This window comes from Chiloscyllium plagiosum, unplaced genomic scaffold (assembly GCF_037043375.1).
Source record: "Chiloscyllium plagiosum isolate Xiang-an unplaced genomic scaffold, Cpla_swu_hap1 HiC_scaffold_34, whole genome shotgun sequence".
In the NCBI taxonomy this organism is placed as follows: Eukaryota; Metazoa; Chordata; class Chondrichthyes; order Orectolobiformes; family Hemiscylliidae; genus Chiloscyllium; species Chiloscyllium plagiosum.
Genome location: NW_028270172.1, coordinates 50,657,613 through 50,681,216, shown reverse-complemented (window position 1 = coordinate 50,681,216; position 23,604 = coordinate 50,657,613). Strand labels below are relative to the sequence as shown.

Genomic DNA, 23,604 nt, shown 5'->3' with positions numbered 1-23,604 from the left:
CCATTTACACATTTTTTACAATTCTAACCCCTTTCACCACCATCATCAAGCTCTTTGTCCTATGCTCTGAGTATTTTTACAATGTATTCCACTTACTTCTCATTTCCCTCTGTCTATAGCATAAAAAAACACAACTTTCCAACCCATAGGTCCTTAAGACATAGAATCAAAAAATAGGCCATTCAGCCCAACGGGTCTGATTCACCATTCGATCATGGCTGATATGTTTCTCAACTCTAGTCTCCAGCTTTTTCCCTATAACCCTTGCTCCTCTTGACAATCAAGAATTTATCTATCTCTGTCCTCAAAACTCACTGACTGGCCGCCACAGCCTTCTTTGGCAATGAATTCCATAGATTCACCACTCTCTAACTGGACAAGTTTTTCCTTATCTCCTTTCTAAAAGGTCTTCTCTTTACTCGAAGGATGTGCCCTTGGGTCCTTGTTTCATTGGAAAATCTTCCCAACCATTCAGGGTTCTGGAAATTTCAATTAGATCCCCTCTCATCCTTCTAAACCCAGGTTGATCCCCCTTCATCAATAACGCTTAGAGTGACCCACATCTTGGACAGTTATATACAGCAGCAACCGGAGTGGTTACAGGAGCAGTGTGCTAATGCATAGTAACAATTCAGACTCTCTGTAAAGAACAAAGAAAATTTTAGAGCCCAGGAACAGGCCCTTCGGCCCTCCAAGCCTGAGCGAATCCAAATGTACTGTTTAAACCTGTCGGTCAATTCCTAAGCATCTGTATCCCTCTGCTCCCCCCCTACTCATGCATCTGTCCAGACACACTGCTGCTCACAGCGCCAGAGACCCGGGTTCAATTCCTACCTCAGGCGACTCTCTGTGTGGAGTTTGCACATTCTCCCCGTGTCTGCGTGGGTTTCCTCCGGGTGCTCCGGTTTCCTCCCACAATCCAAAAAATGTGCAGGTTAGGTGAATTGACCATGCTAAATTGCCCGTAGTGTTAGGTGAAGAGGTAAATGTAGGAGAATTGGTCTGGGTGGGTTACACTTCGGCGGGTCAGTGTGGGCTTGTTGGGCCGAAGGGCCTGTATCCACACTGTAAGTAATCTAATTTTGAAAGCGAGCAGCAGCAGAGGCAAGACAAAGCCGGAACACTGCAGCTAAGTTAAGGCAGTTTTTTTTTTAAAAAGATTACTTACCGGTAGCGGACAGCGGTGTTTTCCCTTTCACAGAAGGAGCAGCGGGGGAAGTGACGAGGACCAGAATGGCAGCCGGGAAGGAAAGCAGTGAGTATAAAAGCGCGCAGGAGAGTATATACATTGAAGTGTGTATACTTCAATGCAAGAAGTATACGAAATAAGGTAGGTGAACTTGCAGTGTGGGTTGGTACCTGGGATTTCGATGTTGTGGCTATTACGGAGACATGGGTATAACAGGGACAGGATTGGCTGTTGAAAGTTCCAGGGTTTAAGTGTTTTAGTAGGGTCAGAGGTGGGGTAAAAGAGGGGGAGGTGTGGCATTGCTTGTCAAAGATAGTATTACAGCGGTGGAGCGGACGACGGATGAAGACTCGCCATCTGAGGTAGTTTGGGCTGAGGTTAGGAATAGGAAAGGTGAGGTCACCCTGTTAGGCGTTTTCTACAGGCCTCCTAATAGTCCTAGAGATGTAGAAGAAAGGATTGCGAGGATGATTCAGGAGAAGAGTGAAAGTAATAGAGTGGTTGTTATGGGGGACTTTAACTTTCCAGATATTGACTGGGAAAGCTATAGCTCGAGTTCGTTAGATGGGTCGGTGTTTGTCCAATGTGTGCAGGAGGGTTTCCTGACACAATATGTCGACAGGCCAACAAGAGGTGAGGCCATACTGGATTTGGTTTTGGGTAACGAACCAGGCCAGGTGTTAGAATTGGAGGTAGGTGAGCATTTTGGGGACAGTGACTTTTACTCTAGTGATGGAGAGGGATAAGTGTGCACTGCAGGGCAAGAGTTATAGCTGGGGGCAGGGAAATTATGATGCGGTGAGGCACGACTTAGGATGCGTGGCTTGGAAAAGTAGGCTTCAAGGGAAGGGCGCAATTGATATGTGGAGCTTGTTCAAGGAGCAACTATTGAATGTCCTTGATAAGTATGTACCTGTCAGGCAGGGAGGAAAGGGTCGTGTGAGGGAGCCGTGGTTTAATAAGGAATTGGAATCTCTTGTTAAAGGGAAGAGAGCGGCCTATGTAAAGATGAGGCATGAAGGTTCAATTGGGGCGATTGAGAGTTATAAGGGAACCAGGAAGGATCTGAAGAGAGAGCTAAGAGCAGCAAGGAGGGGACATGAAAGGTCCTTAGTTAGTAGGATTAGAAAACCCAAAGGCTTTCTATAGGTATGTCAGGAATAAAAGAATGACTAGGGTAGGAATAGGTCCAGTCAAGGATAGTAGTGGGAAATTGCGTGTGGAGGCTGAGGAGATTGGGGAGACACTGAATGAATACCTTTCGTCAGTATTTACTCAGGAACAGGACATTGTTGCCGATGTGAATACTGAGTCACAATTAATTAGAATGGACGGCTTTGAGGTATGTAGAGAAGAGGTGTTGGAAATTCTGGAAAGGGTGAAAATAGATAAGTCCCCTGGGCCTGATGGCATTTATCCTAGGATTCTCTGGGAAGCAAGGGAGGAGATTGCAGAGCCATTGGCCTTGATTTTTATGTCCTCGTTGTCTACAGGAATAGTGCCAGTAGACTGGAGGATAGCAAATGTGGCTCCCTTGTTCAAGAAGGGGAGTAGGGATAACCCTAGTAACTATAGGCCGGTGAGTTGCACTTCTGTTGTGGGCAAAGTCTTAGAGAGAATTGTAAGAGATAGGATTTATGAACATCTGGATAGGAATAATGTGATCAAGGATAGTCAGCATGGTTTTGTGAAGGGCAGGTCGTGCCTCACAAACCTCATTGAATTCTTTGAGAAGGTGACTAAGGAGGTAGACGAGGGTAAAGCGGTAGATGTGGTGTATATGGATTTTAGTAAGGCATTTGATAAGGTTCCCCATGGTAGGCTACTGCAAAAAGTACGAAGGTATGGCATTGAGGGTGAGTTGGAGGTTTGGATTAGGAATTGGCTGGCTGGAAGAAGATAGAGGGTAGTAGTTGATGGTAAAGGTTCATCTTGGAGTGCAGTTACTAGCGGTGTTCCGCAAGGATCTGTTTTGGGACTATTGCTGTTTGTCATTTTTATAAATGACCTGGAGGAGGGGTTAGAAGGTTGGGTGAGCAAGTTTGCGGATGATACGAAAGTCGGTGGAGTTGTTGACAGTGAGGAAGGATGTGTCAGGTTACAGCGGGATATAGATAAGCTGCAGAGCTGGGCAGAAAGGTGGCAAATGGAGTTCAATGTGGGTAAGTGTGAGGTGATTCACTTTGGTAGGAGTAACAAAAAGATGGGATACTGGGCTAATTGTCGGATACTTGGTAGTGTGGATGAGCAGAGGGATCTTGGTGTCCATGGACACAGATCTCTGAAAGTTGCCACCCAGGTAAATAGTGCGGTGAAGAAGGCATATGGCGTACTGGCTTTTATTGGTAGAGGAATTGAGTTCTGGAGTCCTGAGGTCATGTTGCAGTTGTATAAGACTCTGGTGCGGCCGCATCTGGAGTATTGTGTGCAGTTTTGGTCACCATACTATAGGAAGGATGTGGAGGCACTGGAACAGGTGCAGAGGAGGTTTACCAGGATGTTGCCTGGTATGGTAGGAAGATCGTATGAGGAAAGGCTGAGGCACTTGGGGCTGTTTTCATTGAAGAAAAGAAGGTTTAGGGGTGACTTGATAGAGGTGTACAAGATGATTAGGGATTTAGATAGGGTTGACCATGAGAACCTTTTTTCCACGTACGGAGTCAGCTATTACGAGGGGGCATAGCTTTAAATTAAGGGGTGGTAGGTATAGGTCAGATGTTCGGGGTAGATTCTCTACTCAGCGAGTCGTGAGTTCATGGAATGCCCTGCCAGTAGCAGTGGTGGACTCTCCCTCTTTATGGGCATTTAAACGGGCATTGGATAGGCATATGGAGGATAGTGGGCTAGTATAGTTTAGGTGGGCTTGGATCGGCGCAACATTGAGGGCCAAAGGGCCTGTACTGCGCTGTATTTTTCTAAGTTCTGTGTTCTAATCTAATCTAAACCTTCTCTGCACCCTCTCCAAAGCGTCCAATACTTTTTGTAATGTGATGACCAGAACTGTACACAGTATTCTAAATGCGGCCGAACCAATGTCTTGTACAATTTTAACATGACCTGCCAGCTCTTATACTCAATACTCCGTCCGACTAAGGCAATCATACCATATGCCTTCTTGGCCACTCTATCCACCTGTGCAGCAACCTTCAGGGTACAATGGACCTGCACTCCCAGATCTCTCTGCTCATCAACTTTTCCCAAGGCTCTTCCATTCATTGTATAATTCGCTCCAGAATTAGACTTGCCTAAATGCATCACCTCACATTTGTCTGGATTGAACTCCATCCGCCAACTCTCCAGTCTATCTATACGGTCCTGTATTCTTTGACAGTCCCCTGTGCTTTCTGCCACTCCAGCAATCTTTGTGTCATCTGCAAACTTGCTGATCATATCAACAGTGCCCTCTTCCAGATCATTTATGTATATCACAAACAACAGTGGCCCCAGAACTGATCCCTGTCGAACACCACTGGTCACCTTTCTCCATTTCGAGAAACTCCCTTCAACTAATACTCTCTATCTCCTGTTGCTCAACCAGTTCTTTATCCACCTAGCTAGAACACCCTGCACACCATGTGACTTCACTTTCTCTATTAGCTTATCATGGGGAACCTTATCAAACACCTTACTAAAGTCCATGTATATGACTAGGAGAAAATGAGGACTGCAGATGCTGGAGATCAGAGCTGAAAATGTGTTGCTGGAAAAGCGCAGCAGGTCAGGCAGCATCCAAGGAGCAGGAGAATCGACGTTTCGGGCATAAGCCCTTCTTCAGGAATGGCTTATGCCCGAAACGTTGATTCTTCTGCTCCTTGGATGCTGCCTGATCTGCTGCGCTTTTCCAGCAACACATTTTTCAGCTCCATGTATATGACATCAACAACCCTTCCTTCATCTAACAACTTGGTCACTTCCTCAAAGAACTGTATTAAGTTGGTAAGGCACGATCTCTCCCGCACAAAACCATGTTGCCTATCACTGATAAGCCCATTCTTTTCTAAATATAAATACATCCTATCCCTCAGTACCTTCTGCAGCAACTTTCCCACTAATGACATCAGGCTCACTGGTCTGTAGTTACCCGGAATATCCCTACTACCCTTCTTGTACAGGGGGACAACATGAGCAACCTTCCAGTCCTCCGGCACCTCACCTGTTTAAGGATGCCAAAGTGATATCTGTCAGGGCTCCAGCTATTTCCTCTTTTGCCTCCCTCAGCAACCTGGAATAGATCCCATCCGGTCCTGGGGATTTGTCCACCTTAATAACCTCTAGCCTACCCAATACATCTTCCTTACTTATGTCAACGTGATTCAGACTAATCAAACTTCTATCTTTCATCTCAACATTCATCATGTTCCCCTCCTCAGTGAACACTGATGCAAAGTAATCATTCAGAATCTCACTCATTCTCTCAGGTTCAACACACAACATTCCTTCATTATCCTTTCTCTAGTTACCCTCTTGCTTCTTATATAAGAATAAAATGCTTTGTGGGATTCTCCTTAATTCTACTCGATAAAGCTATTTCAAGACCCCTTTTAGCCCGCTTGATTCCTCGTTTAAAACTTCCGATATTCCTCCAGTGCCCATTCTGTTCTTAGCTACGTGGACCTTATGTACGCTTCCCTTTTCCTCTTGGTTAGTCGTACAATTTCTCCTATCATCCATGGTTCACGAATCTTGCCTTTCCTATCCTTTGCCTTCAACAGGACATGCCTATCCTGCACTATCTTTAACCTATCTTTGAAAGCCGCCCACATATCAAATGTGGACTTCCCTTCAAATAGCTGTGTTCAATCTATATTTCCCAGCTCCTGCCTAATTTTGATATAATTGGCCTTGGCCCAGTTTAGTACTCTTCCCTCAGGACCACTCTCATCTAAAACTTATTCTAAAACTTACAGAATTGTGGTCACTGTTCCCAAAGAAATCCCCACCACAACTTCTATCACCTGGCCTGGCTCATTCTAGGTCCAATATGGCCCCTTCCCTTGTCGGACTATTGACATACTGCTCTAGAAAACTCTCCTTGATGCTTCTTACAAATTCTACCCCATCCAGACCTCTCACGCTAAGTGTATCCCAGTCAATGTTGGGAAAAGTAAAATCTCCCATCAACACTACCCTACTGCCTCTACATCTTTCCATAATCTGTTTACCTACTTGTTCTTCTACCTCATGCTCACAGTTGGGTGGCCTGTAATACAGCCCCAACAATGTAACTGCACCCTTCTTATTTCTCAGCTCCACCCATAATGCCTCACTACCCAAGCTGCTTACTGTCACTAAAGCTGTGGAGATACCTGGAATAGATGGTAGTTGTGGGTGGCACAGTAGCTCAGTGGTTAGCGCTGCTGCCTCATAGCACTAGGGACTCGGGTTCGCTTCCAGCCTTGGGCGACTGTCTGTGTGGAGTTTGCGCATTCTCCCCGTGTCTGTGTGTGTTTCCTCTGGGTGCACTGGATTCCCTCCACAGTCCAAAGATGTGCAGGTTAGGTTGGATGGGCCATGCTAAATTGCCCATAGTCTTTAGGGATGTGTAGGTTAGGTGCATTAGTCAGGGGTCAATGTCCAGTAAAAGGAGAGGTGAATGGGCCTGAAAGGATTACTCTTCGGGGGGTTGGTGTGGACTTGTTGGGCCAAAGGGCCTGTTTCCACACTGTAGAGATTCTATGACTAGATGGGTGGGGTTGTGCAGGAACTCCATTCATGAAAGAGGTGGTGCTGGGAAACCTGATTGGTCATTGTATCAGGCTGACTGCCCATGATAGTGAAATAGGAGGTAATTTTATAGGTCAATCTTCAGGTGAAGAGCACGGACAATACCCCTTCAAATATATGTTCCAGCTATACAATAACTATCAATTATAAGATTGGTTTTGTTGAGACACCTGCTGGGTATCCTGATTTTTCACAATCATCTTCTTTGAATTTCTCACTGGGTCTGCTTTAGAGGGATAACTAGAATGTACCAATCAGTCACCAGTCTCTTGGAAAGGACAGACATTGCAGACCCAGCACGATCAGCCGCATAATTTCTCTGCAGCTTCCACCGGTGCAGATACATACACCTGAGTCAGGTCTCAATCAGGATTAGAATGGGGAACACTGGGTGATTAAGATATCATGAATGAGCAGGAGAAAGAGAGCCAGCTGTGAGCAATCTATTCAGATTATAGATGACAATCATAGACAGCTCTACCAGGAAATGATGCTAGGATTTGAAAAGTAGGAGGGTTTCATAAGCACAAAAGCTGACCTCCATTATAACTCAACATTTTGAGCATATTGAGTTGCTCCACTGAGAGAGTGACCCACCTCTTGGACAGCTATAAGTAGCAGCAACTGGAGTGGTTGCAGGAGCAGTGTGTTAATTCACAAATAATTCAGACTCTCTGTAGCATGGATGGCTTACTGTCACTAAAGCTATGGAAAAGCCAGGAATAGATGGTAGTTGGAATTCAGCTATTAGCCTCATTCAGCATGGAAGGGCACAATGAAAGGAGAGATAGTCAAATGGACCTCCAAATCAGGGATCATCTATGCTGCATGCCTATGTGAAGAAGTTGTATCTGCAATGACAGAGTGTGGAGGGGAGCCGTTAAATTGACTGTGACAGAAGAAATGCACTGAATATTAAGCCCCACAACACAATCACTCTGGGCAAAAAGAAAATGTAATGACTTTTCACATCTGTTGAATTGCCTGTTAACAAAGCAAATTACAGTCAGCTACAGATTGATAAATTTTCAGTTCTGATTTCAATCAACTTGCATTTGAGTTATTGAAAATTGGTCACAGTCCACTACTTCAAGTTTTACACAGTCCACTACTTCAGGTTTTATCAGGTAGACAGAAATACTGATATTTTGAAACTTCATCAGGTACCCAGGAACTTCCTTTGAGAGAAAACAAGGAGTTTCAGAGAGTGAAGGCAGTGTCTGAAGTGTCTTCTTTACCCTTTCCTGGATGTGCAAAACAGAATTCCAAGCCCTGACAAGATTGTGAGGTAACCATTAGTATTGGTACCCCAAGTCCACTCAAAGTGAGATATTGCGATAATTAAAGCAATGAACTGTAAATATATGGCTTACTTGTTGCGACTGTAAATATACTCGGTATTCGGAAGTCTTTGGGGATGCTCCGTTATGCGCGCGCGCAGAACAAGGTCACGTGGTGCTCCGCTCCGTCGCAAAACAGGGTCACGTGATGCTCTGTTTCACGCACCGGAGGTGTGCAGGGAGGTCACGTGATGCTCTGTTTCACGCACCAGAGGCGTGCAGGGAGGTCACGTGGTCCTCCGTTTCGCGGGCAAAACAGGGTCACATGGTACTCCGTTTCGCGGTCAAAACAAGGTCACGTGGGGTCGGACATCCGGGAACGTAAGGAGGCGGAGAATGGAGTCAGATCAACAGCCAATCAGAAGATAATCCCACATCAGTGACGTTTTTTATTATATAAAAAGACTGGGCCAGGGACAGCAGGGTGTGGGATTTTCTGAACTGACACGCTATATAGTTTGTCAGGGACAGAAAGGTCTAGACCCAGAGCTCTGTATGCTTTATCTGTATGCTTTATCCATTTACTGCTAAAATAAACTAAAAGTGTGAGACCGAATATCTTCTCCTATTGCTTCATTTAAAGAACACGCAGGACTTGGCTCACACATAGAAGAAAGTAAGTTGGTAGATTGAGCCAAAGTCCGACAATTTGGTGAGCCCGACGTGATGAAGACGGAGAAGTGACGGAAAAGAGAGAAAAATAGAAACAATGGACAACTGACGTCTGATGACAACAACAAGCGGCGCCGCATAGAAAAAGGTGAGCAGACGCCTGTTTATATCGAAGTTCTGCAATTGGAGATACTAAATTAATTGTTGTCATTATACTGCAAGTGTCCTAGTAATAGTAAGTGTATAAAGTATTGATATAGTACGTACAGGTTTAAAGTCCCTTGGGGTTCGAGTCCCCATAAAAGCAACAAGGTACGTACGGGTTTAAAGTCCCTTGGGGTTAGAGTACACATAAAAGCAACAAAGTTTAATACATACAGGTTTAAAGTCCCTTGGGGTTAGAGTCCCCATAAAAGCAACAAGGTACGTAAGTGTGAGGAGGTTTAAAGTCCATTGAGCAGGATCTCATAAAAGCAACGCTCACAAATTTTCCAAAGTTTAATACGTACAGGTTTAAAGTCCCGTGGGGTTAGAGTCCCCATAAAAGCAACAAGGTACGTAAGTGTGAGGTGGTTTAAAGTCCATTGAGCAGGATCTCATAAAAGTAACGCTCACAAATTGTGGTGTATGATTGTGTTGTATGTTTTAAAGCTTATATTGGGGAATGTACGGAGGGTGGCAGAAAAGCCAGTAGTGTCTTGAAGACAGGGACGGTGGTGTCTCAGCGAGTGAGAGTTGGCAGTGGAAACCTAACGGTGATAACAACGACACTGCTGATAAATCTCGCTGAAAGGGTCAGTTGCTCGGGTGTACTCCATACAAACTGACTGGCCACCGGATTTGTCTCTGATTGGGTTAGTTGCTCAGTTATATTATATCCAAACCAATTGACTGCTAGACGGGAGGATTAAAACAAAAATACGTAAAATGGAAGGGGAATTTGATAAAGAGTGTGAGGAATACGGAGGATGTCTTTTGACTTAATGTTGCCCATAAAACAGCAGTGGGGTAAAGCTAGAAGTCAGTTAGTTAGTGGGCTTGCAAAGGACAAACAAAAAACAATGATGGAGAACTATTATAAGATTTGGGATGAATTACAACAACAGGGCAAAGTCCCTAAAGATGAGGAGAGGGAGAAATTGTCACCGTTTTTAGAAAAAGCAGAAGAGCAAGCTAAATTACAAGATGAAGAGCACATGAAGGGAAAGAAAGGGTCAATATTAGTTGTTGTGGTTCTGTTCGCCGAGCTGGCAATTTTTGTTGCAAACGTTTCGTCCCCTGTCTAGATAACATCCTCAGTGCTTGGGAGCCTCCTGTGAAGCCCTTCTGTGGTGTTTCCTCCGGCATTTATAGTGGCCTGTCCCTGCCACTTCCGGTTGTCAGTTTCAGCTGTCCGCTGTAGTGGCCGGTATATTGGGTCCAGGTCGATGTGTTTGTTGATGGAGTTTGTGGATGAGTGCCTTGCTTCTAGGAATTCCCTGGCTGTTCTTTGTTTGGCTTGCCCTATAATGGTACTGTTGTCCAAGTCGAATTCATGTTGCTTGTCGTCTGCGTGTGTCGATACTAAGGATAGCTGGTCGTGGCGTTTCGTGGCGTTTCGTGGCTAGTTGATGTTCATGGATGCGGATCGTTAGCTGTCTTCCTGTTTGTCCTATATAGTGTTTTGTGCAGTCCTTGCATGGGATTTTGTAAACTACATTAGTTTTGCTCATGCTGGGTATCGGGTCCTTTGTTCTGGTGAGTTGTTGTCTGAGGGTGGCTGTTGGTTTGTGTGCTGTTATAAGTCCTAGTGGTCGCAGTAGTCTGGCTGTCAGTTCTGAAATGCTCCTGATGTATGGTAGTGTGGCTAGTCCTTTGGGTTGCGGCATGTCCTCGTTCCGTTGTCTTTCTCTTAGGCATCTGTTGATGAAATTGCGCGGGTATCCGTTTTTGGCGAATACATTGTACAGGTGTTCCTCTTCCTCTTTTTGCAGTTCTGGTGTGCTGCAGTGTGTTGTGGCCCTTTTGAATAGTGTCTTGATGCAACTTCGTTTGTGTGTGTTGGGGTGGTTGCTTTCATAGTTCAGAACAGACAACAGGACGTTGAACCCATCAACAAAGACGGCATACTTAAACTACTGGACTTGTGCCTCACAACACACTTCACATTCAACAACCAGATATACGAACAAATCAACGGAACACCCATGGGCTCACCGATCTCTGGACTCATAGCAGAAGCAGTAATGCAAAGATTAGAACAAACAGTCTTACCACAAATTCAACCCAAACTCTGGGTCAGATATGTTGATGACACCTTTGTAATCATTAAAAACACGGAAATAGAGAAAACACACCGGATCATCAATGCCACACTAACAGGAATCCGATTCACGAGAGAAGAAGAAAAGGATAACCAACTCCCATTCCTAGACGTGATGGTACAGAGAACACCGAACAGAGAATTCACCACAAAGGTATACAGGAAAGCCACACACACAGACCAAGTCCTGAACTATGAAAGCAACCACCCCAACACACACAAACGAAGTTACATCAAGACACTATTCAAAAGGGCCACAACACACTGCAGCACACCAGAACTGCAAAAAGAGGAAGAGGAACACCTGTACAATGTATTCGCCAAAAACGGATACCCGCGCAATTTCATCAACAGATGCCTAAGAGAAAGACAACGGAACGAGGACATGCCGCAACCCAAAGGACTAGCCACACTACCATACATCAGGAGCATTTCAGAACTGACAGCCAGACTACTGCGACCACTAGGACTTATAACAGCACACAAACCAACAGCCACCCTCAGACAACAACTCACCAGAACAAAGGACCCGATACCCAGCATGAGCAAAACTAATGTAGTTTACAAAATCCCATGCAAGGACTGCACAAAACACTATATAGGACAAACAGGAAGACAGCTAACGATCCGCATCCATGAACATCAACTAGCCACGAAACGCCACGACCAGCTATCCTTAGTAGCGACACACGCAGACGACAAGCAACATGAATTCGACTTGGACAACAGTACCATTATAGGGCAAGCCAAACAAAGAACAGCCAGGGAATTCCTAGAAGCATGGCACTCATCCACAAACTCCATCAACAAACACATCAACCTGGACCCAATATACCGGCCACCACAGCAGACAGCTGAAACTGACAACCGGAAGTGGCAGGGACAGGCCACTATAAATGCCGGAGGAAACACCACAGAAGCGCTTCACAGGAGGCTCCCAAGCACTGAGGATGTCACCTAGACAGGGGACGAAACGTTTGCAACAAAAATTGCCAGCTCGGCGAACAGAACCACAACAACGAGCACCCGAGCTACAAAGCTTCACCCAAATATTAGTTACAAGAAAGTGGACAAAAGAAGGCGAGGAGAAAGAAGAGAGGAGGATTTATCTGAACAACATGATGTTAGCCTGTATGGCAGTAGAAACATTACAAAAGAGCGTAGGTAGTACCTCTAAAACAGAACTGGCAAAGGAGACAGAAAAGGCAGGACCAACCGCGCCATTATATCCTAAATTGCCTGGGGCACAATCACCGCCCCCATATCCTGTAACACAAATCCCACTTATATATGTTCAAGAAGGGGTGTTAGATGTGCAAGAAGTAGGAACAAGAGAGTACGAAGCAGTAAAAGAGAGACTGGCGGAAGCAGTAGAAGAAAGCATCAGAAAGGTAGAAAAACTAACACTAGAAGCTGACGGAGAGTTAAAGAAGCGGAGGAGGCAAGCAGGGTGATAAGTGACGCACAGCAGAAACAAAGAACAGCCGAAACAAGGGAGATATTCATTATTGGAAAAGCCAGATGCTCAAGCGACACCGTATAGTGTTGAGAGCGAAAGGAGGGGAAGATGACATAGCTCAGGTCAGTTACTAGATGGCGGGTTCTCAGACAGAAGAAGGAGAGATTTGAGGGAAGAACGAGATAGAGACAAATTGGATGGGGGGGGGGGGGGGAGTCTAAAAATAGTACAGATATCGAGGACGAAGAATCCCTGACAGAGGATGACCCACAAACCTACCCCGTCACTTTGAAAGGCTCCCTCACAATGCATACGGAACATGGCCCTCCAATGAAGCCCCTACCTGAACCAAGTTACAGCCTGCGTCACAGAGACACATTACGACAACCCGTACAGTATCAGCACCACCAAATGCCATTAATTTACAGAGGCTCTTATTTTGGGGATGTTTATTAGCCCTTCACATTTACTGACATGAACTGCATCCTGGATAAAATGCCCCCACCCATGGAGGGAGGTGGGCCTTGGATGACTAAATTTTGCCAATATACACTAGGGCACAAGTTAGCTATGGGCTCTTGGAGAGCATTGTTGGGCAAGCAATTGAATATGTGGGAAATACAGCAGATTGAAGCGCCTGCGGGGACCACTTTACTACCTGATTCGGAACCGTTTGTGCAGCATGCCACCAGTGTGGGAAGGGCAATGAGGGATTGATTTCCGATTCCAGCGGGAGCGATGCACTCACTCACCTTCACAATGAAGGAGGGTGAGGATATGCCTGCCTTTTTGGCTAGGTGTAAGGGCACGTGGACAGATACTGCGGGGAGCCATCCAGGGTTGGGTCAGCTACAGACCACGTTATTTAGGAATGCCGTTATGGCAAGGATGCCTAAGGAGGTAAAAGAGGCAATGGAGAGTCATTCTGATATCCCAGGTTGTTCTACAGAACAGTGGGAGAAACACTTGACGCACCACATGAAGCGTCACAGGACAAAATAGGATGAAGATAAACAGAGCAATGAGTCAGCTCAAGTGCAGTTGCTGAAATTACAGCTCGATGAGGCTAGATGGGAGGACAGGGATTGATTCGAGGACAGTATGTCCGCTCAAGTCAGCCTCTTTTTCAACAGGCTGCTCAGCCTTACCAAGCCACAAATGCAGCTGCAGCCCCGGTGCAAGGACAGTACCCCCAGAATATGCCGGAAGGGCAGGGGTACGAATATTGACGGGGCCCGAGAATCCAGGGGCATGTGGTGTTGGCAGACCCTTATATGCACATGAGGATAATGGACAAGAATCTGTCTTTTTTGGTTGACACGGGTTGAACTGACTGAAGAACAGTTGGAACGGTATGAGATGTCTGAAGAAGCTATACCTCATCTCACATTGGCCGTGCATGCTAAATATCAGGCCAAGGATCTGGGACCTATGTCCAAACGTATGATGGCGCTAACTGATTGGGGTTGGACTCAGCTACCCTGTTTACAATATTCACCATCAGAGGAAGCCAACAGAATTATGTATAGGACAACTGACAAGGTACTGCTGGAACATAGGCAGATTGAAAGGTTTCATGGCAGAGAGAAAACAGACCATCCACAGGCTGCAGCAATGCTTGACGCTCTAACAGATACCTTGTGGTGAGCAGGTTCAACGGACGTTGGTCACTGCAAACACGTCACACCGATCACATTCGATTTAATTGACCACACTCCAATTTGGCAGAGACAATATTCACACAAACCAGAGGCTGAAGCCGGTATTGCCGACTCAATTGAAGGATTGTTAGCAGCAGGGGTGCTAGAACCCTCCCAGTCAGCCTGGAACACTCCTATCTTACATGTAGAGAAGCAGAATACAGGTAAATATAGGATGGCGCATTATCTAGCGTCGTTTCTACTCTAACAGTTCCAGTTCCAAACCCATACACTGCAATGTCTGTGCTGACCCCTGACCATAAGTGGTTCTCGTGCATTGATCTGGCCAACGCGTTCTTCTGTTTGCACTTAGCTGTTCATTTGAGGGACATTTTTTCGTTCACCTATAAAGGCCAACAACTAGGGTCCCTCAAGAGTTCATTTTGTCGCTGGGAGTGTTTAATCAGGTACTGAAACAGCAGTTGAAGGACCTGACACTCCCAAAGGGGGTGATATTGATCCAGTATGTGGATGACATTCTTTTGGCGGCACCCGACCATGTTTCTTGTCTGGCAGCCACAAAAACATTGCTGCTTCGCATATATGAAGTTGGTTTCAAAGTCTCACGGGCTAAATTACAATGCTGCAGACAGACGATGTCTTTTTTGGGTAGAGTGATTTCCGCTAAGGGAACAGGTGTCTCTCCGTCCCATAGATCCTCCATTCTGCATCATACCAAACCAGTCACTGTAAAAGACATGCTCTCATTTCTTGGGTTGGCAGGATACAGCAGACAATTCGTTGCATCGTATGGGGAGCTTACTTTCCCTCTCAGGGCCATGGTAAATGAGCAAGGCATGCGAAATTTGTCGGCCCATTTGCAGTGGACCACGGAGGCAGACGAAAGTTTCATATCTCTTAAACAGGCCCTAATGCGGGCTGCTGATTTAGCGGTTCCGGATTATAAAAAGCCATTTTTCCTCGATATTTCTGAAAAATTACACACAATAAATGGTGTTCTTTTTCAGAAAAAAGGGGGAGGCAGGCAGGTGCTGATGTATGTAAGTGTTACCCTTGACCCATTGGAGGACAAACACCCGCCATGTACAAGACATGCAGCAGGGGTAGCAAAAATTCTCCAAAAGGTAGCACATATAGTCATGGGCCATTCACTAACCGTACTTACGACACATAGTGTAGTGGCCTATGTGAACTTAACAGCCTTTACAATGACATCACTGCGGCAAACAAGGTTAGAGAAAATCCTGAATGCACCACATATAACTTTTACACACGAAGGAATTAACATGGCTGACAACATGGGAGAAGGAGAGCCACACGTGTGAGGAAAGGGTACAGAGAGACGTCAAAGTTACAGCAGACTTACAGGCAATTCCACTGGTAGACCCAGAAGTGCTGTTCACAGATGGTTGCTGTTACAGACATCCAACTGAACTTAAAGCAGCCTAGGCAGTGGTGCGACAGACAAGTGAGGGATTTGAGGAAGTGTTGACAGGAAAAGTGACAGGCAAACAATCAGCCCAGTTGGCTGAACTACAGGCAATGATTGCTGCGTTAGAATGGTCAGAGGGAAAAAGAGTAAATATTTACACCGACTCTGCATATGTGGCAGGGGCTATACAGGTAGAACTCAGTCAATGGATTAGAGCAGGATTCTTAACAGCAGCAAAAACCCCAATTGAACATGAAAAAGATATGAAAAGATTAGCGGAGGCCTTAATGAAACCTGCAGAAGTGGCGGTGGTCAAGTGTAGAGGACATGATAAAGCAGATACAATAGTAGCGAAGGGCAATCAGGAAGCCGACTCAGCAGCAAAGAAAGCAGCAGGGTATACAGCACAGTATATAATGATGCTAACAGAGAGAACAGTGTATGACCTGCTGCCTGCCTGCGATGCAAATGTGTTAATCAAAGAGCAGCAGAAAGCCTCTCCTCATGAACTGACAGTTTGGAGAGAGAGAGGGGCCACAGAGTCAGAAGGGATTTGGAGGTCACCGGACGGTAGACCAATCCTACCCCCAGGTTTGATAGCTTCCATGCTCCAGGAAGCTCATGGGTTGACACATTGTGGAAAAACACAGATGCAGAGGTATCTGACACATTGGTGGCATCCGTTCTTGCCAGCAATGATTGAAAATTACATCAGAGAATGTAGAACATGTACAGAATACAATGTGAGACCAACAGTGAAACCACACGAGGGAAAATTCCCACTTCCAAGAATGCCAGGTCAGGAAATAGTGATCGACTACACTGACATGATAGAGAGAGTAAACGGATACCGGTACCTTTTGGTAGCAGTGGATGCATACACTGGTTGGCCAGAAGTGATACCTGCGAAAAAGGAAGACGCATAAACAGTGATCAAATTTTTGATAAACCAATACATTCCAATGCATGGGTTTCCAAAGAGAGTCAGGTCAGATAATGGCACACATTTCAAGAACAAAGACCTGTAAGAAGTTGAAGCAGCTTTTGGACTGAAACATGTGTTTGGAACAGTGTACCATCCTCAGTCACAGGGAAAAGTGGAAAGAATGAATCAGTCCATAAAAGGAAAAATAGGAAAAGTGTGTGCCCAAACAAAGTTAAGTTGGGTGGAGGCCCTACCCTTTCACAGGGTTTACCACCCGTACGAGCTAACAACAGGGCAGCAGTTCCCGGGACCAGGAGCTGGAATACAGATGTTAGAGGGAGGAGGAGCCTCTCTAAGGTACAAACCTTACTATGATCGACTAACAGCTTTGGTGTCAGCTTTCTTCAAACAGGTTGGATTGGAAAAGGGGGACCGACAGAGCCAGGTGCCACCTACCACGGACTGGGTCCTGCTGAAGGTGATCATACGGAAGTGGTCGGAGCCAAGATGGACAGGACCTTACAGGGTGGACGAGGGGACATCCCATGCGGTCAGACTGCAGGGGGTAATCATCACAGCAATTGAAGGGAAGGCTCCCCTGCCCTACCAGATGGAGACGGAAACCATGGCTCTGGCAAGAAGGGAAAACTATGCATCGGAGAGCGAACGTGATGTATAAAATTGGTTTGTTGGTCTCATTTTCATGGGACCAAAAGGGGGACTTGTAAATATATGGCTTACTTGTTGCGACTGTAAATATACTCGGTATTCGGAAGTCTTTGGGGATGCTCCGTTATGCGCGCGCGCAGAACAAGGTCACGTGGTGCTCCGCTCCGTCGCAAAACAGGGTCACGTGATGCTCTGTTTCACGCACCGGAGGTGTGCAGGGAGGTCACGTGATGCTCTGTTTCACGCACCAGAGGCGTGCAGGGAGGTCACGTGGTCCTCCGTTTCGCGGGCAAAACAGGGTCATGTGGTACTCCATTTCGCGGGCAAAACAAGGTCACGTGGGGTCGGACATCCGGGAACATAAGGAGGTGGAGAATGGAGTCAGATCAACAGCCAATCAGAAGATAATCCCACATCAGTGATTGCATGACGTTTTTTATTATATAAAAAGACTGGGTCAGGGACAGCAGGGTGTGGGATTTTCTGAACTGACACACTATATAGTTTGAGGAGAAAGTGAGGTCTGCAGATGCTGGAGATCAGAGCTGAAAATGTGTTGCTGGAAAAGCGCAGCAGGTCAGGCAGCTTCCAGGGAACAGGAGAATCGACGTTTCGGGCTGAAGAAGGGCTTATGCCCGAAACGTCGATTCTCCTGTTCCCTGGATGCTGCCTGACCTGCTGCGCTTTTCTAGCAACACATTTTCAACACCATATAGTTTGTCAGGGACAGAAAGGTCTAGACCCAGAGCTCTGTATGCTTTATCCACTTACTGCTAAAATAAACTAAAAGTGTGAGACCGAATATCTTCTCCTATTGCTTCATTTAAAAAACACGCAGGACTTGGCTCACATACAGAAGAAAGTAAGTTGGTAGATTGAGCCAAAGTCTGACAGAACCCATCTCTCACCTCTTTGAAAACTTTGCTTATCTGCTTCTCCAAATTCACTCCAGTGAAAAAGAAGGGGCATTCAGCCTACATTGTACTGTTAGCTTCATTTTCTCAATATAGGGAATATCCAAGAAATCTAAAATTTTCCATTTCTCCCAGATAGACTTTAAATATCAACAGTCAAGATTAGAGTGGTGCTGGAAAAGCACAGCAGGTCAGGCAGCATCCGAGGAGCAGGAAAATTGACGTTTCGGGCAGGAGCCCTACATCAGTAATGAGGCTGGAAGCCTCAGGGTGGAGAGATAAATGGGAGGGGGTGGGGCTGGGGAGAAGGTAGTTGTGAGTGCAATAGGTGGATGGAGGAAGGGGTAAAGGTGGTATGTCAGAGAGGAAGGTGGAGCAGACAGGTGGGTAGGAAGATTGACAGGTGGACAGGTCATGAGGATGGTGCTGAGCTGGAAATTTGGAACTGGGGTAAGGTGTGGGGAGGGGAAATGAGGAAACTGATGAAGTCCACATTGATCCTCTGGCGTTGAAGGGATATGAGGCAGAAGTTAATGCGTTCTTCCTCCAGGCGTCGGATGGTGAGGGAGTGGTGGTGGAAGAGGCCCAGGATCTGCAAATCCTCGTCAGAGTGGGAGGGGGAATTGAAATGTTCAGGCATGGTGGGGTGGGGTTGATTGGTGCAGGTGTCCCAGAGATGTTCCATGAAGCGCTCTGTGAGAAGGCACCCAGTCTCCCCAATGTAAAGGAGACCGCATTGAGAGAAACAGATACAATAAATGACATTAGTGGAGGTGCAGGTGAAACTTTGATGGACGTGGAAGGCTCCTTTGGGGCTTTGGATGGAAGTGAGGGGTGAGGTGTGGGCGCAGGTTTTGCAAATCCTGCGGTGGCAGGGGAAGGTGCCAGGAGGGGAGGGTGGTTGCTGGACCTGACCAGGTAGTCACAGAGGGAACGGTCTTTGTGAAAAGTGGATAGGGTGGGGATGGAAATATATCCCTGGTGTTGGGGTCCGTTTGTAGGTGGCGGAAATGTTGGTGGATGATGCGATTTATGCAGAGGGATGGAAGATGAGGACTGGGAGGGGGGTGGTGGTTCTGTCCTTGTTGTGGTTGGAATGGTGGGGTTTGAGCGCAAAGAATGAGATGTGTTGGAGGGCATCTTCAACCATGTGGGAGGGGAAATTACAGCCTTGAAAGAAGGAGGCCAGCTGGTGTGTTCTGTGGTAGAACTGGTCCTCCTAGGAGCAGATACGACAGAGGCGGAGGAATTGGGAATACGGGATAGAAGTTAAGTGTATAAGTCCTGTTAAGTTTTGCTTTCCCAAAATGCAGCACCTCACATTTATCAAAATTAAACTCCATCTGCCACTTCTCAGCCCATTGGCCCATCTGATCAAGATCCTGTTGTAATCTGAGATAACCTTCTTCGCTGTCCACTACACCTCCAATTTTGGTGTCATCTGCAAATTTACTCACTATACCTCTTATGCTCGCATCCAAATCATTTATATAAATGATGAAAAGTAGTGGACCCAGCACCGAACCTTGTGGCACTCCACTGGTCACAGGCCTCCAGTCTGAAAAACAACAAGCTTTAAAAAGTTTGAAAGTATTAACACATTTTGGTCCAAAGTCGCTACTACAGTTAGCATGTGATGCCTTGCCTAATGGGTTTGGTGCTATGCTGTTGCACATTTTACCAAATGGAGAGGAAGGTCCAAATCTTCAATAATGAAGACGGAGGAGAATTATACTCAAGTCGAAAAAAAAGGATTGAGCATCGTGTTTGTTATTAAAAGTTTCACCCATTTCATTCACAGCAGGCACTTCATACTACTGACCTCTAACCTTCCTTTTTGGCCTGTATATGGGGACACTGACAATGGTAGCAGCATGCCTGCAGAGAGGGGCATTGTATCTGTCAGCCTACTCATGAAATAAACAGGCAGAGAAGCTCGATAATGCAGATATCCTGTGAAGGCTGCCATTACCAGTGAAGCTGAAAATTATGTACTGTTCTCAGGATGACAAGGTGCCAGTGCCAGCGAATCAATTAGTAAGAACGGCATTGCCTTTATCGCCCCTTCACCCATGGAAATAGCCTCAAACACCGTGGCAGCAAATTCATATCGATTTTGTGGGACTGGTAGAGGGAAAGATCCTGCTAATGGTCATGGATACTCACTGTAAGTGGTCCAAAGTGGCAGGCATGGAGTCAGTATCAGCGGAAACAATGACAGAACGACTGGGTGAAATACTTGCCAGGCTCGTGAGCCCAGAAAAAGTCGTGAGTGACAATGTTCCATATTTTGTGGTGCATTAGTTCAAAGAGTGTCTGGAAAATCACAGTGTCAGATATGAGAGACTGGCTGTCTGTTACCCGGCAACAAATAGCCAGGTGGGAAATTTGTTCATACCTGGAAGCAGGCCTTAAAAGCTTCAAAACGGGAGTGGTGCTAGAACAACAAAGCAACAAGTCCCTCAGCATTTACAAGAATGTATCGACCCACTGCTCGTCAGTGTTATACCATCAGCTGAGAATCATATTTGACTTACTGCAGCCTGTAAGAGACCAGACAGATGGTAGAGTGAAACTAAGAAGGATAAGTGGCCAGAAGGGCAGGAACCTCCTGGTTGATGTATCCCGGAATTATATATCTGGGGATAAATGGATTCCAGTGGGGTTGGTGGCTCAAATGGGACCTTTGTCATACAAGGTACAGACTGGAGATGAACTGTCTGGAGGAGACATGCAGACCAGCAGATTGCCACACCTCACCAATGGAGGTGTTGGGTACCTCAGAACTCTGAGCCGATCTAGATGGGACCAATGGTCTTCACTGAGTCACGTAACTGAGCCAAGGAAGAGACAATAGCAGCATCACAGGACAACAGTCAGAGAGGAATGTACCTGCAGTATAACAGGAGCTTTCTGAAGCCCAGGAAACTACACCAGGAAAGGCTGCTGAGATGAGAAGATGGTCTTCAAATGATTGCCATCCCCTGAGAGACTGTAAACAATGGAGGGGTCATTTTCTTTTTCCATGTCTTTTTTATACATATTCCTGATGATGTATATATGTAGCTGCATAACTTGTATAACAATCATAATTCATCATAGAATCCCTACAGTGTGGAAACAGGCCATTTGGCCCAATAAATCCACACCGACCCTTGGAAGAGTCAGCCACCCAGACCCATTCCTCTAACCTATTGGTCTATATTTCCCCTCCATTGGTGAGGTGTGGCAATCTGCTGGTCTGCATGTCTCCTCCAGACAGTTCATCTCCAGTCTGTACCTTGTATGACAAACGTCCCATTTGAGCCACCACCCCCACTGGAATCCATTTATCCCCAGATATATAATGCACCTAACCTACACATCCCTGAACACTATGGGCAATTTAGCATGGCCAATTCACCTGACCTGCACATCCTTGGATTGTGGGAGGAAACCGGAGCACTTGGAGGAAACCCACGCAGACACGGGGAGAATGTGTAAACTCCACACAGACACCACAGTCGCCCGAGGCTGGAGTTGAACCTGGACCCCAGGAGTGTGAGGCAGCAGTGCTAACCACTGAGCCATCATGCCAATTGTTGTTCATATGTATATTAATGGGAGTTCTAGAATAAAGGGGAGGGCTGTTAGGTATGTAGTTAGAGGTGCTGTCCATTAAAGAGAGCTGGTCAGGTTACTTGGAGTGGCAGAGCTTGGATCCCGTCTGGAACCAATAGTGGAGGTGTGAACATCATCAATAAAGAATCTCAGTTAAGATTTACCATTTGTCTACCTAGTTTATAATTCCTGGTTCTAACAGAAACACTGCCTCAACAAATGGTAATCTAGATTTTTCACCTCAACCAGTTCCAGCCTTTTTGTGTAATCATGTTATGCAGTGCATAAATGATGATGTATAATACACCATAGCTGGCTCATATTGGAGGGTACCTTCCAGTCTGTAATGGCAACAGAAGAAGATATTCAACAGAAAATGGTCAGTTTGACACAGGTTGATATTTATAGATAGCACTGGTTGTATCAACTTTCCCCACCCATATTAAGCATCATGAACCACACCCTCAGAGGTTAACACCTATGCCCGAAACGTTGACTTTTCTGCTCCTCAGATGCTGTCTTACTGGCTGTGCCTTTCCAGCACCACACTCTTCGACTCTGATCTGCTGCATCTGCAGTCCTCACTTTCTCCTCACAACCATTAAGTCTGGATCTTGGCCAGAAGGGTTCTTTAAATAAAAGGATCGTGCAACAGATGCACATCTTCACAATGTGTTTTTTGTGGTCACGGACCAGCTGGGTAGTCAGTGAGTGCAACCTTACTTGTTAAATGACTAGTTGTTCTATTAAATCCCTATTGGCTGCATAGACACAATAAATTACACTCAGAGCTGAGAAAATCCATCGATGATGGGAACTCTGTGCGTGTATCCCATTGGTTTCAGTATTGGTATTGTACCGCTCCCTCCAGAATTGGTATCAATGACCTTTTGATAAGGGCATGATGAAATCCCAACTCCAAAATAACAGCCAGATCTGCAGCCGATCACTGAAATGGCCGAGGTGCATTGTCGTTCAGGCTGACGGCGATACTGATGATTCCACAGGGTTGGACACTAGCATAGTGGCAATAACGTTCATTGCAAAACAGACTACAAAGCTGAAATGTCTGAAACCAACCATTTAAATAGGTGAACTAACATTTTATCAATTGCATTTAACTGGCTCTTGGGTGGTTAGGTAGTGCTCTCTTCTTTTTGCAGTCCTTGGCTATGCTTTTCCTTCTTGTCAGGAAATATCTGCTGACGATCCTTCCAACACTATCGTGTCCAATGCAAAATACCCTACTCCTATCTCAGCTCTTCAGCTTCTTCATTTGCAAAGATTTCCATGAAAAACTCTGCTGTCCAACTGATGCCTGCAGCCTCACTTTCCTCTAAAGAGTCCTAACACTCACAGATGCAAGCCTCTCACTGACAGCAATAGTAATCCTATACCACTGGTTCAGCTGAACATATTTTTCTGCTTCTAAAGGACGTTGACCAGTGCACCCACTTGCACTCATATCTCCCCACTGTGTTCACCTTGATGTGATGCAGACACACTACTCTCCCCATGCTTCCCAACTAAAACTTCCAGACTGCAGCTCTAGCTGAACAACCACTTAATTTCCACATGCAAGTCTCTGGCTCCCTCCATTGTAAATCACATTGCACTCTGGAACTATCAGGATGCAGTGACACCTTCTGAGAATATAATTTCAAAGCGCAGTTGCTCCTGCACTCAGCTCTCCATGGCAACTGAAAATTAATCTATTCATTCAAGTATAAGTATATAAACAGTCACCCGCTGCTACAGAAGTTGAATATTGCTTAAA

The 23,604-nt window shown here is 45.8% G+C and overlaps 1 long non-coding RNA gene across 2 annotated transcripts in view; it reads right to left on the bottom strand.

Moving 5' to 3' along the window:
• LOC148141165 (uncharacterized) overlaps positions 1 to 23,604 on the bottom strand; it is a 73,855-nt gene that overhangs the window by 37,165 nt on the left and 13,086 nt on the right. The window contains exons 2-3 of one of the 2 annotated variants that reach the window (XR_015752796.1): positions 19,690 to 19,785; positions 16,577 to 16,622 (exon numbers count right to left, since the gene is read on the bottom strand). The exons of the other annotated variant lie outside the window; for it this stretch is intronic. This is a non-coding gene — a long non-coding RNA (uncharacterized LOC148141165). The remainder of the gene's footprint in view (positions 1 to 16,576; positions 16,623 to 19,689; positions 19,786 to 23,604) is intronic. 2 annotated transcript variants of the gene reach the window in all.